This window comes from Salmo salar, chromosome 14 (genome assembly GCF_965601325.2).
Source record: "Salmo salar chromosome 14, fSalSal1, whole genome shotgun sequence".
NCBI classification, from domain to species: domain Eukaryota; kingdom Metazoa; phylum Chordata; class Actinopteri; order Salmoniformes; family Salmonidae; genus Salmo; species Salmo salar.
In genome coordinates, this window is record NC_138304.1 from 28788229 (window position 1) to 28806218 (window position 17990).

At 44.7% G+C, this 17990-nt stretch overlaps 1 protein-coding gene across 7 annotated transcripts in view; it reads left to right on the forward strand.

Annotated features, from left to right (window-relative positions):
- The window catches only part of map4l (microtubule associated protein 4 like), a 70584-nt gene that overhangs the window by 39446 nt on the left and 13148 nt on the right, over positions 1-17990 (forward strand). The gene's annotated exons all lie outside the window — the stretch shown is intronic.

Genomic DNA, 17990 nt, shown 5'->3' on the forward strand with positions numbered 1-17990 from the left:
CTCTATTTTGCCCTACTCTACTCTGCCCTACTCTACTCTGCTCCACTCTGCTCTACCCTACTCTACTCTGCTCTACTCTGCCCTACTCTGCTCTACCCTGCTCTGCTCTGCTCTGCCCTGCTCTACTCTGCTCTACCCTACTCTGCTCTACCCTACTCTGTCCTACTCTGCTCTACTCTGCCCTACTCTGCTCTGCCTAACTCTGCTCTACTCTGACCTACGCTAATCTGCTCTACTCTGACCTACGCTAATCTGCTCTACTCTGCCTTACTCTACTCTGCTCTACTTTGCCCTACTCTGCTCTGCCCTACTCTGCTCTGTCCTACTCTGCTCTGCCCTATTCTTCTCTGCTCTGCCCTACTCTACCCTACTCTGCTCTACCCTACTCTTCTCTTCTCTACTCTGCCTAACTCTGCTCTACTCTGTCTTACTCTACTCTGCTCTACTCTACTCTGCTCTATTTTGCTCTACTCTACTCTGCCCTACTCTGCTCTGCTCTACCCTACTCTGCTCTGCTCTGCTCTACCCTACTCTGCTCTACCCTACTCTGCTCTGCTCTGCTCTACTCTGCTCTGCTCTACTCTACTCTGCCCTACTCTGCTCTGCCCTACTCTGCTCTACCCTACTCTGCTCTACCCTACTCTGCTCTGCTCTGCCCTGCCCTACTCTGCCCTACTCTGCTCTACCCTGCTCTACTCTACTCTGTCTTACTCTGCTCTACTCTGTCTTACTCTGCTCTACTCTGCCCTACTCTACTCTGCTCTATTTTGCCCTACTCTACTCTGCCCTACTCTACTCTGCTCCACTCTGCCCTACTCTGCTCTACTCTGCCCTACTCTGCTCTGCCCTGCTCTGCTCTGCCCTGCTCTACTCTGCTCTACCCTACTCTGCTCTGCTCTACTCTGCCCTACTCTGCTCTGCCCTACTCTACTCAGCCATACTCTACTCTGCTCTACTCTGCTCTGCCCTACTCTGCCCTGCTCTACTCTGCCCTGCTCTACTCTGCCCTACTCTGCCCTACTCTGCTCTGCTCTGCTGCATAGTAATTGTTCTGGTCAGCCGATCACAGACCGTCCACTCTGGCAAAAATACCATCCATAAGAGCCAGCCTGGCAAAGATACCATCCATAAGAGCCAGCCTGGAAAAGATACCATCCATAAGAGCCAGCCTGGCAAAGATACAATCCATAAGAGCCAGCCTGGCAAAGATACCATCCATAAGAGCCAGCCCAGTCTGGAAAAGATACCATCCATAAGAGCCAGCCCAGTCTGGCAAAGCATCACCACTATAGTACTGATTGAGATGGGCAGTGCTGTGCAGTCTTTCTGTTTTTACGGTGTAGCTACCTTTCAGTAAATACTTAATCATCATGCTGCTGGCTTTAAGTGCATTTCTGTATGTCACCGTGCATATCATCACACTGGACCGTATGTGTTGAAGTCAAGTAAAGGGACGGGGGCTATTTAAGTGTTGTTTATATATTGATTAGTATCGAAAATCCATGCAATTTTTTATGATGTATTAATTGACCAAAGAGGCCATCATCTGGTGGTTCAATAAATGACTGGTGCTTATATAATAGTTCTTGCTGTAGCTTTGAATGTGGCTTAGCTGGTTGAAGCTAACCTCGTACAACCATCCGGAAGTCTCACAAGCTTACATTTTGTTTCCCTACATGGATTCTATCTGGCTAGGAGCGGAAGACATGAGCTTGGTGCCCTCACCATTTCATCATTCCAATCACTGTCCTCTGATGAACTACTACCTAAGGTAGCAGGCGTAGAAAGACGCCTGAGCGGTGTCTCCACTTCGGTTGAAAATACTGTATCCCCGAAAACCAGACACATCCACCTGCCAACACTGCTAAGGGTGTGGGGGTGGTTTAGTTGATGATGAAGGGAAAGCGCCGCTGTTCACAGCCACTGTTCACAGCCACTGTATGGCTTCAGTTCAGTTGGCATCTCTTTGCTCAAGCCAAGGTAGTTAGTAGTAAGGCGCTACGTTAGCTAACATGTTTTTGTCCTGGTGCTCGATATAACTTTCTCTACAAAGAAGGCCAGTGTTGTTTTACTTCCTAAAAATGCGGCGCTGTGGCTTCTGTTTTCTGACTGGTTGAAGATGATCCAATCGCTTTTGAATAAATTTTGTGCAACACCTCTCGGGGGAAAACCAGCTTCAATGGTATCCTTTCAGGACAGATAACGCTGCGATAATCAGAGGACACACCTGTGAAGATTCTGCTTGAGATTGCATCACTGGCGACCACAGTCCCACTTTTAGCTACTCATTACTTTTAGTTACTGAGTAACATTTCATTATTATAACTAGATAAGTTGTCATTATAATAATCTGAATAGAAAGAGACTCTCTTGATGACTTGATTTTAAGCTTCAATCCAGAGAATATCAATGTAATCACTTTTCACTTGTGGAAACATGATCTTGGATTGAGAATAAGATCTCATGTTGATAATACAATAGTTTGTGAACAAACTTAACAAACTCAGAGCGAGCATCTACTTTCAGATTCTGCAAGATACTTTGTTTTACTGAGACTTGGCTTTCCTTCGACATCCAAATGGATTATATACAACCAGTGGGGTTTACAGTTCATAGAGTGGACAGGAAGCAAGCTCTCTCTGGGAAGAAGAAAGGTGGTGTTGTCTGCTTCATGACCAATAACAAGTGGTGCGATGGGGAAACATACAGGAACTTGCAAGCTTCCGCTCTCCCGACTTGGAAATAATTGGTCATCAAATGTCGCCTTTTTTACCTTCCAAGAGAGTTCTATTGGATTATCGCCATGGCTGTGTACATCCCACCCCAAGCGGACACCAAAAAAGCTCTCAAAGATCTTAATTGGACCTAGAAAAAACTGGGGACCTCGTACCTGGAGGTAGTGTTCATTGAGGCGGGGGACTTAAAAAAAAAAAGTAGTTTGTGCTCCCAAATTACTATTGAATTACTATCAACACATTGACTGTCCAACTCGCAGAAATTCCACTCTTGACCACTGCTATACGCCTTTTCGACATGGGTATAAGGTCCTCTCCCGTCCTCCTTTTGGCAAATCTGACAATGACTCCATTTTGCTCCTCTCAATCTACAAATAAAGACTCGAGAGGGAAGTTGCGATGGTCAGGTCTGTACAACGTTGGTCTGAATCCATGCTTCAAGACTGTTTTGATCACGTGGACTGGAATATGTTCCGGGTGCCTCTGGGGATATCCTCAATGAATGCGCCGACTCATTCACCGGATTCATAAAAGAAATGCATAGATGATGTGATACTGATGGTGTCTTTTAAAACTTACTGGAATAAAAAAAACAGGGATTGATGGCAGCCTTGTAGGGAAACTGAAGAAGAGAGATGCTGCTTATAAACACGGCAAGGTGACCGGGGACAATTGTATGGTTAAACAGTACAAATACGACCTACGCAGATCGATCAAGATGGCGAGACACAAGTATAGGGACACGGTGGAGGCGCAATTCAGTGGGTCGAACACAAGGCGTATGTGGCAGGGGCTTTAAATAATCACGGATTATACTGCACACTGCACTGCCTTCACCCACCTGGACAAAATGAATGCATATGTGAGGATGCTGTTCATTGACTACAGCGCATTCTTCAATATCATAGTACCCTCTAAGCTCGCCACAAAGCTAATGGCACTGGGACTGAACTCCTCCCTATGCAACTGGGTCCTGGACTTCCTGACGGGCTGTCCCCAGTAATAAGCCTGACTATCAACAATGACGAGACGGCCTACAGAGAGGAGGTAGGCACTCTGACGGCGTGGTGCCAGATTAACAACCTCTCCCTCAACGTCAGCAAAACAAAGGAGCTGATTGTGGATTTCAGGAGGAATCAGGATGGGCACGCCCCCGTCCTCATCAATGGGGTCGATGTGAATATGGTCAAACACTTCAAGTTCCACATCGTACACATCAGAGGAGCTGAAATGGTAAAACCACACGGACACCGTGGTGAAGAAGGCACAACAACGATTCTTCAACCTCAGGAGGCTGAAGAGATTTGGCCTGTCCCGAGGGCCCTCACAGGGTTCTACAGGAGCACCATCGAGAGCATACTGTCGGGCTGCATCACAGCCTGGTACTGCAACTCCACCACCGCTGACCGCAAGGCTCTACAGAGGGTGCACCATTGGGTGCACACTGCCTGCCCTCCAGGACACCTACAACACCAGGTGTCACAGGAAGGCCAAGAAGATGAAGTGCTTTGAATGGCTGGTCATAGCTCACATCAACAGTATCCTCCCGGATACCCTAGAACCACTCCAATTCGCATACCGCCCCAACAGATCCACAGATGACGCAATCTCAATCGCACTCCACACTGCCCTTTCCCACCTGGTCAAAAGGAACACCTATGTGAGAATGCTGTTCATTGACTACAGCTCAGCGTTCAACACCATAGTGCCCACAAAGCTCATCACTGAGCTAAGGACCCTGAGACTAAACACCTCCCTCTGCAACTGGATCCTGGACTTCCTGACGGGCCGCCCCCAGGTGGTGAGGGTAGGCAACAACATGTCTGCCACGCTGACCCTTAACACTGGGGTCCCTCAGTGGTGTGTACTTAGTCTCTCCTCTACTCCTTGTTCAGCCATGACTACATGGCCAAACATGACTCCAACACCATCATTTAGTTTGCTGACGACACAACAGTTGTAGGCCTGATCCCCGACAACGATGAGACAGCCAATAGGGAGGAGGTCAGAGAACTGGCAGTGTGGTGCCAGGACAACAACCTCTCCCTCAATGTGAGCAAGACAAAGGAGCTGGTCATGGACTACAGGAAAAGGTGGGCCGAACAGGCCCCCATTAACATTGACAGGGCTGTAGTGGAGCGGGTTGAGAGTTTCAAGTTCTATCATGGTCCAAACTCACCAAGACAGTCGTGAAGAGGGCACGACAAAATCTTTTCCCTCTCAGGAGACTGAAAAGATTTGGCATGAGTCCCCAGATCCTCAAAAGGTTCTGCAGCTGCACCATCGAGAGCATCCTGACCGGTTGCATCACTGCCTGGTATGGCAACTGCTCGGCATCTGACCATAAGGTGCTTAAGAGGGTCGTGCGTAAGGCCCAATACATCACTGAGGCCAAGCTTCCTGCCATCCAGGACCTATATACCAGGCGGTGTCAGAGGAATGCCCATAAAATTGTCAGAGACTCCAGACACCCAAGTCATAGCCCTTTTTTTTCTCTGCTACCGCAAGGCAAGCAGTGCTGGAGCGTCTAGGACCAAAGGCTCCTTAACAGCTTCTATCCCCAAGACTACTGAACAATTAATCAAATGGCCACCGGACTATTTACACTGACACCCATTGACCCCCCCCGCATTTGTTTTGTACACTGCTGCTACTCGCTGTTTATTATCTATGCATTGTCACTTCACCCCTACCTACATGTACAAATGACCTCAACTAACCTGTACCCCTTCACACTGACTCGGTACCCCCTGTATACAGCCTCGTTATTGTTATTTTATTGGGTTGCTTTTTATTATTTTTTACTTTAGTTTATTTGGTAAATATTTTCTTAACTTTTCTTGAACTGCACTGTTGGTTAAGGGCTTGTAAGTAAACATTTCACGGTAAAGTCTACACTTGTTGTATTCGGCGCATGTGAGAAATAACGTTTAATTTGATTTGAAGATAATCAGGGACCTCAGCCACCCAAGCCCCACTTCCATCACACATTATAGGAGCGTCATGGCAAAAGAATTTGTATTATTGTTTCATTCACTTCTTACTTCCCCTTCTGCTGCTTCCCCTATGGACATTCCCTCGGACATTGTAATAAACTCACCTAATCTACAGTAGGCCTGAAGCTGGACATATTGAATGATAGCAGGATCAGAACTAGAGCACTTGATAAACAATAGCATTAATCTAAAATGCAACTATTTGTATGAGCTTTTTCCCTTACAAAGTGTTCAGCCACTTTACCAGGTCACTATGCCCATATGGACCGCATTGTTGTTGTTGACACTAGACATAGCTTTACATTACGTTGCTCCCACAGTGAGGTAACATACTGTGGTATGATAGCTACTAGCTGAAGCGTTGTGTGTATGATCAAAACATACTATTATGTACTGCAAATATGAGGCTATTCACCATTCTGATCATTTTGATTAGGAAAATCTTCCTCAAATGTCTGGTGGCACTCATTGGCTATTAGAGTAATCAATTGAAAGACATCTACTTGTATTTCTTCTGATTTCTCAGCCAGACACATTATGTTTACAAAGCCAAGATAAACCCTTCACAGCCACTGTGGCCTTTTTCCATGTCTCAAGCTTTTCCCTTTTTTACACTATTTTTGTTTGGGAACATAATTTGGCAGAATGATTGGATTTTGTTTAATTAGTGTGTGCTCTTCAGTCCACTGGACCATCAGATGTCTGTATTAATGACTCTGCGGCTTCATTAGATGTGACACTGCATTTGGCTTACTCTAACCCAATTTTGTTGCCATTCCACAAGATAGATTGTAAGCTACCAATGAAGACGTGGGATGGGATGAGTGTAGTGAGATGAGTCTCCAACTTTTCTATTGTCCTTTCTCTCCATTATTTTGCCTCCTCTTCCCATCCCTACCTCTGCTTCTTCTTTTTCCTTCTTCCTTATCTGTGTTCATCAATCTTCCTCCTCCTCTCAATCTCTCCATACTTCCTTTGCCCATTATCTCTCATCCTCCGACGTTACGATCCAACCCCTTTTCCCAGACTCCCTGGGTCGCTGAGACGACACGTACCATAATCATAGCAGCCTATTTCTGACTGGGAGCTTGTTGCCATGGATATGGGAGGTGGTTTCCGTGGAGATAGAACTACTCAGGACTGCCAAGGAAAAAATGGGGTGTGACAGTCAGGAGGTTGGATGCCAGAAATAGAATTCTCTGACAGACTTCCTCCCTGCTCTATCCCCCGCAAGACCATGGACTGTAAGCTGTATATTGTCTCTCTCCCCCTCCTTTTCTGAGTTCTGAGGCCCTCCCAAAACATCCATGGCATATTGTAGATGGCTGAGGATTGCTACTGCATATGGCCCACCAGCCACCACCCTCTTAATTTCCTTTTCTCAAACAATGACTTTCTGTTGGTTTTGAATGTTCACCTTGTAAAAAGTCTTATCACACCAAAGGCTGTTATGGTATGAGGTGATTCAGCCTGGTCTCATAGACAAGATGTTACATTGTAAACGTAAATCCGGGACTTTCAAATTAGAATGATATGTTACGTTTGGTATGGTTAGATAGGACAGATGTTTACTTAAGGCAAAATCAAAAGTAGGGTGGTTGGTCAGGCAAAGGTCTAGCAACCCAAAGGTGTCGCATTCGAATCTCATCATGGACAACTATAGCATTTTAGGTTATTAGCAATTACATACTAACTACAACCTCTTACAATTGTTTTGCTACTTTGGAACTACTTAGCATGTTAGCTAACCTTTCACCTAACCCTAACCCTTTTAGCTAACCCTTCCCCTAACCCTAACTTTAACCCTTTAACGTAGCTCCTAAACTTAACCCTAACCCTGACCCTAACCCACAGCCTAGCTAAAGTTAGCCAGCTAACCACCTAGCTAGAATTCGTAACATATCATACGTTTTGCAAATTTGTAAACATATTGTACATTTTTGCAAATTCGTAACATATAATACAAATTGTAATTCGTAACATATCATACAAAACTGGGTGATGAACATCCACAAATTAATACATACCATACAAAATGTAATATATCATACTAAATGGAGTGTTCCGGATTTACATCACGGACAACTACGAAATGCTCTGAGACGAGGTTGGGTGATGGTGCTCAGTATAATTGTTTCTTATACTGGTATGCTAACATTCAACAAAGCAATATTCATTCACACTGGACACAGACATATCACATAGAGTGGTACACTGGAACATGCTATTATAATTGGGGTCCATTTCCCGCAAGACCATTTTTCGTTCCCTGCAGTGAAGTATTGTACTTTGCTTTGAACTGAAATGATTTGTGCAATGTTTGTTTGGACAGACCTTTATGTGTCTATGATTAGGAGAAGAAAACAACATGGATTATGAGTGTCGTTAAAGCTAAAGTAATATTTCTGTGAGAGATGTAAACATAAACAGACAGAATATGTTGGACATGGGTCTTGCATAACAATGTCCATTCATGAGAAGCAGTCCCGTTACCATGGTCTAATGAACAGAGAGAAAAACTCTGTTTTTGGGATTTGGCTGTCAGTGGCTGACTGTGGTTGTTGTTGACCGTTGCATTGTGTTGTGTGAGTTTTCCATAACTGTGTCTGTATCGGGCTGTAGAAAACACTGCTGTTTGGTAACTATATACAATACCAGTAAAACGTTTAGACACACCTACTCATTCAAGGATTTCTCTTTATTTTTACTATTTTCTACGTTGTAGAATAATAGTGAAGATATGAAATAACACGTGTTAAACAAATCTAAATATATTTTAGATCTTAGATTCTTAAAAGTAGCCACCCTTTGCTTTGATGACCTGCTTTGCACAACCTCATCAACATCAACCTCACTGTACTGTGCTCATTCCCCTTGTTATCCCCTCCTACAGTAAATGGGGGACTGTTTTGGGGGCGATTACCTAATCTTCATTCATTTATATTTAATGATGTTTTATTTGGCCCCAGTCCTCATGGGGCTGGAGGTGGGATGGGGGCAAGGGGGTGTCATCAAGGCTTGAATAATCACTGCCTGCCTTCCACCATAATTGCCAAGAGGGAGGGGTTCTAGTATCTAGTCCAGGACTGAATCAGTGAGGTTGGAGGGAACGTTTCGACACAGTGTTTGTGTGAAGAACGTGGGTGGGTGTGAATTCAGTTCAGAGATGAGGTGGATGTTTGTGGTTTTGAAGGGTAAAGATAAAATATGTTTTTAATTGTCACATACACCGCATAGGTGAAACGTGTTGTTTTACAAGGTCATCCATAGTAGTACGGCACCCCTGGAGCAAATTAGGGTTAAGTGACTTGCTCGAGGGAACATTGACAGATTTTTAACCTTGTCGGTAAAGGGTATTCAAATCAGCGTCCTTTCAGTTACTGGCCCAATGCACTAACCACTATGTCAATGGAGAGTTATCACACACTCTTTTTTGAGGCCAGTCATTCAATACCTTCCTAACAGAGTAGCCCATCGCATGTGGCTACAGCAGAGGGGAGGAACACAGTGTCCGCAACCAAGTGCACAAACAAAACACAATAAACAAAAGAGCCAAAGGGTCCAGGGCCAGGAGCCAGAGATGTACAACCAGGGCCCCTGATGGGGGCAGGAAGGCAGGGTGGCGGAGAGGGGCAGTGAGTACAGTAGTGGGCATGGAGCAGGGTGATAGGGGGAAGAATTGGAGATGACAGAACAGCATGGAAAAGCACATTTTACCACCAGAACCATGGAGAGATGTGTAGCAGTAATGGATGCTGTTACAGAGAGGACACATTCATTCAAGTAGAATGGCTGTGGAAACTGAGGCACTGTATCCCCCAAAGCTACTCTCTCTGTTTTCTAAGTTTCTACTCTAATGCCAAGCTGCCTGTAAATGACGAGTCAGAACTGCGGTTTATAGGACACCAAGGGAGGGTGTGTGTATTAGTATTTGCGTGTCAATGACGTACATTTCTGGGTACGTGACGTTAATTTGTGTGTGTGTGGGTGCGTGTGGGTGGGTGTGTGTGGGTGGGTGTGTGTGTTTGACTGAGCTTACTGGTGGGAGGCATGAGTCGAGAATCTGCTCTCGCAAATAGGGATATGTTCCGTGGAGTCATGTGACCAAAGCTCTGTTAGGGCTGTGATGTCAGAGAGAGGGAGAAATGGAGAGAGGGAAGGAGAGGGAGAGAGAGGGAGCAGCATTCAGTTCATCCTCAGAGACTCATCTGATCAGTTCAGAGCACAGACACAGAGAGAAACACACAATTACTACCCTCGCACACATAGACTACGCTTCACAGACGCACCATATAACACAGATATAGTACATTACCAGCCTTCCTTACTGCCAAGGGAAGATTTGTTTATTTAGCTGTCTAGAAGAATAAAGAGTATCCATCAAAAGGAAGCAGCAGAGAGAGAGAGAGATCGAGAGAGAGAGGTGAGGATGTCTTCTCTCTCCAATCAGCAGCAGGGTGGTGGTGGTGGACAGCGCTGTGAGTACACTGAGCTGGGCAAGGTGCCCTCTGTCTCTATGGCGTCTCCTCAGCAGGCCCTTCAGGGCTGGGACCGGCAGCCAGACCAGATGGGACCACATGGTTTCGGTGGCAGCCCAGGGGCACCCAGGCTAACCGACGAGGACAAGCTCTCAAGCCTCTTTGATGGACCATCTGGATCAGGGTTCAAGGTGGAGTCGTCTGACCTCAAGGTGCCAGGGAGGATGGGTGTCGGACTCGGGCCGTCTTTCGGTTTGGGCAGCGCCGGGGAGAGCCCCACAAGTCCCCTCTCCTCCTCGTCCTCTCCAGCCTCACCCGGGATACTCCTCTCCACCCCAGGACAAAAACACAGGGCCAATGGAGCCGCAGCCCCGCTAGGGTCCCCTGCTATACAGCAGGATGCCTCACCATTCCCTAACACACAGAATGTGGACAATTGCGTAAGGAATCCCTCCTTCCCTGGGCTGCCCCAAACAGGCCTCAAGCCTGCTGTTCAGACTGTTCCTGCTGCACCTGCACCTGTAGCCAACTACTGTGTCATTGGTGTTGTCAACGACAACTACTCTAAGGGTGGAGACTGCACTGTGTCAGGATTCTCAGAGGACAGTGACGAGGACATGGGGCCTACTTTACCTCGAGGAGGAGGTACCGAGCAACAACACAAAGCCGTGAGGCGCGCTATGTCTGACTGCTCCCACCTGTCTGTGCCAGGTAGCTTGGACTTTTCCCAGTACCCAGGGCAGCCTGGCGGTCTGGTGGACCTGCCCTCACCTGGAAGTAACGTTATGGGGTCCAAGTCTCCACATTCAGCGGTCCAACGCTCTCTGACAGTGGGGGAGGAGAGAAAGACTGTGTCACCCACACTCTCTCCTCTGTCCCCACTGAGCCCTGTCAGGGCCCCCAACTCCCCTCCCCCCAGGAGGGGTACTGGTAATGGGATGTCACAGAGCCAGAGTGAGAGTGTCCTACTGCCGGTTCCCCTCACTGGAAGACCCTTCAACATCAATACCAAAAGCTCCATGGATGGTAGGTGACTATTATTTGAGGCCTATTCCTCTGTGTTTGGAACAGCTGTCATTCATTTGTTATAACATGTTGCTCATCATTGACTTAGTTCCCCTATCTCTCATTGGTCATGTATCTACTGGTCTACAGTCATTTAAGTTTATAGATTTGGGAGTACAGGTTTATTTGTGATCAGTGGGCAGTGGTATTTGTCTAGGCTGGAATAGTTGTTTGTTTCATCGACTATGATTGAGTGCTGAAAGACAAAATGGAGGAAGCCAAAAGAAGAATTGATGTTAAAAAAAAAAAAGATTCACCAGCTTGAAATAGGGTTTTTGGTATATTTACACTAGGATGATTTGCTTCTCAAAAAACGTTGGTTTAAAGATAGCAGCACAATTACAAATTCAGAAAGAATAATATAAAGGGCATTTTTACATCTATTGTTTTGTCTACCTTTTGTTTTGACAAAATGTCAAAGGCACCTGAATACCATCATTGAAGAGTCAAGTTCCTCAAAATATATGAGCGTCTATTGAAATACTGAGGTTCGTTTACCCTCTCAAACCCCCATCTTCAAATGACTGTGTTTAGTGATGCATCACATCAAGTGGCACTCCATCGATTGGCTAGCACTAAGGGAAGGGTGTGTAGTTGATTTGAAATTGAGTCTGGGTATTCATTTAAACAGAGAGTAGTCATTTCTAGTGGTGCTATGTGGGGACTCCTGTGGATGCTTTCAGATTGCATGACTACTCCATGTTATTCATAGACACACTTAGATTCAGTAACACCAGACAGGCAAGGCAGTCTGGAGCCTGAGGCCATTTTGCTTGCAGTATATACAGATGTCAGATCTTAATATGACCCATTTCATCGCAGGAGGAAAATAATCCTGCAGCAGGAGGATTTGAATGAATATTGAATATTTACAATCGCCGCCAGGGGGCAGCTGGAAACGGTGTTTGTAGGCTATACAATGCAGTTCCATACCTAGGGACGATGGTTTGAGGAAGGATCTGCAAACTAACTGACCTCATACCATCAAGTATCATCAAGTATTCTCACGGCTTGCTTAAGTATTGTGACCTGCCGTAGTGCAGTGATCTGAGCAGCACGCTTTCGCTCGGAGCATCATGTGTTTGCGCAACTATTTTGACATGGAAACTAATTTTGGTGTAGCCTACTGTGATTATTTAACATACTAAAGGCAGCTGCCTGCTGCCTACCTGCCTCCAAAGGCATCTACCTTAGTAGGGAGCACTTCTCCAGTTGGCACAGGATTTGAAGGCAGCATCACATGATAACGTATTGACATTCGCCCAGCGCCGTACGTTTGTAGCCACTGTAGCACCGTGAGCAACTAGTGCTAACAATTCAGTGACCTATCCCAAAATGGAGATCTCTGACACAAATAAGAAGTAAACAAGTAACAGAATCGATCTCCTCATTACCTGTTAATGAATGAAGTTGACACCGACTAGAATTATTATCCTACAGTATAGGGTCCTCCTCTCGCACATTTTTTGGTCTGCTGCTCCATCATTGTGAATATGACAGGTAAGCTTGCATGCATAATAATATACAGTCCATGACTTTTTTGACATAGCTAAATAAGCTATTTTACTGACTGTTTAAGAATGATTAATAGCCAGAATAGTGGTGTTTCACTGTGAAGCTAATATTTCATTAGATATGTTTTTCTTCTAATGATTAGGCCTGCATTGTGATTAATTAACAACTATCACACCAGTGCATATTATAAATTTACACCAATGTTCAAGATAAAATGGGTTTATATTAATTGATTACTAGTATTCAAAGGTGATATGATTCAATCTAACTCGATTAGAAGGCCTAGTCTACACTCCCTTACATAAGCTAAGTGCATTGGATACAAAACTAATTCTGGCATGTGATGAAGGATAACAGGGCCAATATATACTGAACAAAAATGTAGATGCAACATGTAAAGTGTTGGTCCCATGTTTCATGAGCTGAAATAAAAGATCCCAGAAATGTTCCATACGCACAAAAAAAGTATTTCTCTCAAATGTTGTGCACAAATTTGTTTACATCCCTGTTAGTGAGCATTTCTCCTTTGCCAAGATAATCCATCCACCTGAGAGGTGTGGCATATCAAGAAGCTGATTAAACAGCATGAACATTATAAAGGCCACTTTAAAATGTGCAGTTTTTTCGCACAACACAATGCCACAGATGTCTCAAGTTTTGAGGGAGCGCGCAATTGGCATGCTCACTGCAGGAATGTCCCCCAGAGCTGTTTCCAGAGAATTTAATGTTTATTTCTCTACCATAAGCCTTTTCCAACGTCATTTTAGAGAATTTGGCAGTACGTCCAACCGGCCTCACAACCGCAGACCACGTGTAACCACGCCAGCCCAGGACCTCCACATCCAGCTTCTTCACCTGCAGGATTGTCTGAGACCAATCAACTAACTGGTCAGCTGATGAAACTGAGGAGTATTTCTGTCTGTAATATAGCCCTTTTGTGGGGGAAAAAAACACATTTTAATTGGCTGGGCCTGGTTCCCCAGTGGGTGGGCCTGGTTCCCCAGTGGGTGGGCCTGGCTCCCAAGTGGGTTGGCCTATGCCGAGTGATGTGAAATCCATAGATTGGGCCTAATGAATTTATTTAAATTGGCTGATCTCCTTATATGAACTGTAACTCAGTAAAATCATTGAAATTATTGCATGTTGCGTTTATATTTTTGTTGACTATAATTATATGAATGCATATCAAACAGGAATATATCAATTAAATGAATACAGCATTGTAATATTATTGATTCCTTTCTCTCTCCTTGCAGGGGATTAGACAGATGAACTGCAGTCACCAGATGCCCAAGCCTCAAAACCAGAAACATGTGGAGACATCAACACTTGTAATTTTGAATAAATGTTAAAAACATTTTTTTTTTTTTTAAGTTTATTGGTTTTCCTGTATCTGTGCACGAGTCCTTAAAACACAGTCCATTTTACAAAGTAAGTCATTCCCAAGGAGATTAACCTCCCAACATTCATAAGCTTGTTCAGTACATGAGAGCAAATTTAGTCATGAAATACTTTGGTTGCAAGCAGGACACGGGTAACTATATACACCAAGTCAATCGGGAGATGTAGTTATTTCTGCCAGAAGGGCATGGGCCAGAATCCAACCGACACGGTAGGCCTCTATGTGCCTACGATTTGAACTCAATTTTGACAGTTAATTCGTAACTTTAGGATATACATGTACGTCGTAGCCTAGTGGAGACCAATATCTATCTTGTGCTATTAAGCTATATAAAATGACGGTTGTTGATATCTATAACTGCATTTTTTTAATAATGTTTTGTGCATTGGAATATAGCAGTAATAGGACCTAGCAATTGAGAGAGAGAACATTATTTTGATAGCAAATCCTGATCCCAATGAATGCACTGCCCCCTCATGGAGAGAAAGAGAACTGCTCATTTTCAGCCACTCACGAGGCTCAGTTGAATTTCCTGATGCATCAGAAAAATTATTTGCGACAAAAGAGTAATCAAGTTAATAGCTGACATCTCCAACACTGTATTAGAGCTCTCTTTCATCTACAGCTAGCCTATCACTATGTATCGCATAAATACGCCATCATGAAAAGGCTATATATATCTGCATCTTTCAATTAGCAACAGTAGGGAGCTAGCAGTTCAAATGTTCAAATTAGTGGATTCGGCTATTTCAGTCGCACCCGTTGCTGACAGGTGTATAAATTCTAGCACACAGCCATGCAATATCCATAGACAAACATTGGCAGTAGAACGGCCATACATACTCAGTGACTTTCAGCGCGGCACCATCATAGGATGCCACCTTTCCAACAAGTCAGTTTGTCAAATTTCTGCCCCTGTCAGCTGTATGTGCTGTTATTGTGAAGTGGAAAAGTTTAGAATCTACAACGGCTCAGCCTCGAAGTGGTAGGCCACACAAGCTCACAGAACGGGACCGCTGAAGTGCATAGTGCGTAAAAATCGTCTGTCCTCGGTTGCAACACTCACTACCGAGTTCCAAACTGCCTCTGGAAGCAACTTTAACATAAGAACTGTTTGTTGGGAGCATCATGCAATGGGTTTCCATGGCCGAGCAGCCGCACACAAGCCTAAGATCACCATTCGCAATGCCAAGCATTGGCTGGAGTGGTGTAAAGCTCACCGCCATTGGACTCCTGGAGCAGTAGAAACGCGTTCCCAGGAGTGATGAATCACGCTTCACCGTCTGGCAGTCCGACGGACGAATCTGGATTTGGCAGATGCCAGGAGAACACTACCTGCCCCAATGCATAGTGCCAACTGTAAAGTTTTGTGGAGGAGGAATAATGGTCTGGGGCAGTTTTTCATGGTTCGGCCGAGTCCACTTAGTTCCAGTGAAGGGAAATCTTAACGCCACAGCATACAATGACATTCTAGATGATTCTGTGCTTACAACTTTGTGGCAACAGTTTGGGGAAGGCCCTTTCCTGTTTCAGCATGACAATGCCCCTGTGCACAAAGCGAGGTCCATACAGAAATGGTTTGTTGAGATTGGTGTGGAAGAACTTGACTGGCCTGCATAGAGCCCTGACCTCAACCCCATCGAACACCTTTGGGATGAATTGGAACGCCAACGGTGAGCCAGGCCTAATCACCGAACATCAGTGCCAGACCTCACTAATGCTCTTGTGGCTGAATGGAAACAAGTCCCCGCAGCAATGTTCCAACATCTAGTGGAAAGCCTGCCCAGAAGAGTGGAGGTTGTTATAGCAGCAAAGGGGGTGACCAACTCCGTATTAACAATGTCCATGATTTTAGAATGAGATGTTTGGCGAGCACTGCATTACTTTTGGTCATGTAGTATAGCTGCCTGGCAGTATGATCTTGCTGTAATATTTCTACCTCATGAATGAAGGTCATCGGAAAATAATCCCTCTGCCTTTCTTCAATGCATGGTCATTCAAAGACAAACTGTACAGTTCCACATTTGACAAATTCTGGCGACAGATATGCATCCTCACTTCATATAGTGTGTGTGTGTGTGTGGGTGGGTGTGTGTGTGGGTGAATGCGTATGTTTGTATATTCATGTGGGTGTCTGGTGTGTGATGCTGGTCGCCTGCAGTGAAATATCATGAGCACCTGCTCCATCATGTCCCTGTGTGTTAGTCATTCTCTACCTTATGTGACACTGTGTTTACGCCACTGGCCAGACATATAGAACAGCTCTATACTAGAGTCTATAGTGTATGTTTACACCACTGGCCAGACATACAGAACAGCTCTATACTAGATTCTATAGTGTATGTTTACACCACTGGCCAGGCATATAGAACAGCTCTATACTAGAGTCTATAGTGTATGTTTATACCACAGGCCAGGCATACAGAACAGCTCTATACTAGAGTCTATAGTGTGTGTTTACACCACTGGCCAGGCATATAGAACAGCTCTATACTAGAGTCTATAGTGTGTGTTTACACCACTGGCCAGGCATATAGAACAGCTCTATACTAGAGTCTATAGTGTATGTTTACACCACTGGCCAGGCATATAGAACAGCTCTATACTAGAGTCTATAGTGTATGTTTACACCACTGGCCAGACATACAGAACAGCTCTATACTAGAGGCTATAGTGTATGACAGTTACTGGAACCAGGGCTCCTAAAGCCAGCCATTAGAACAACAAGGCCATTCTGATTTAGTCTTAATGATTTGATAGATTTTGCAATTGGCTCATGTTTCTGTACCATTGTGACAAATATGATCTGGTTTGACAAGTTCAAATGGTATCTATCTGTCAAAAATGTACAATCCATTTGCCATCACTCTCTTTTGAAAAATGGATGCTCTAGTCAACTAATTGGTCAGAATTTTCATTGAAAAGCAGATTCTTTCATTGCGGCAGTGGGTCTTCTTTTTACCCAGCTTAATTTGTGGCACATTTCCTCATCTCTTTGGCACATTGGTTTTCCTCTCTCATGATGTATTCCAAATGGCACCCTATTCTCTAAGTAGGGCAATACTCTGACTTGGTCAAACGTAGTCCCCTCCATAGGGAATAGAGTGCCATTTAGGATGAATACTCTCTCTCTGTAGAGGTCACTGAAGCTGGGTTACATAAGGAGCCCATGCCAACAATGTGCTGTTCTGTCTGTCCAGCTCGACCCTGGGCTCTGTGACTTTCTGTCGCCCTGCCCAGACTCCACACCAGCATGCCATGGTCACTGTAGTCTACTAACTCTCATTTCCTCACCAGCGACGGTGTTCTGTTGTGATTAAGATCTATCAAAGAATTTTAGAGGGTTGACATTTAGCTGCTTGTTTGAATAGCAGCAATATATACAGATGCACTTCTTCATTTGACCCTGCTTCTCACAGTAGGAAAATAATCCTGCAGGAACAGGAAATGGGAATTATTATGCGGATTATTATTAATGGACATTTTTGTAGGCGTTGTTACATTTTTCGTCAGGGCAAATCAAATCTGACATTTTAAAGATAAAATTAGAAGCCTTTTTAAACCTTGAATACACTAGAATTGTGCATTTCCTGCTGCGCAGGAAAGCTCTCTGCATTAGCAGAGTAATCAACTTAAGATTGCAGATCTGTACCGAGTGCTGTTGTCCATGTACAGTGGTGGCATTCTTTGGATGTATTGTTGAAGCTAGATTTTGAAGCTAAAGCCAGTCTGAATCTGTGGTTCGGTTAATAACACACATTGCTGTTTGTCAGTGGAACATAAAGTGAACTGATATGTC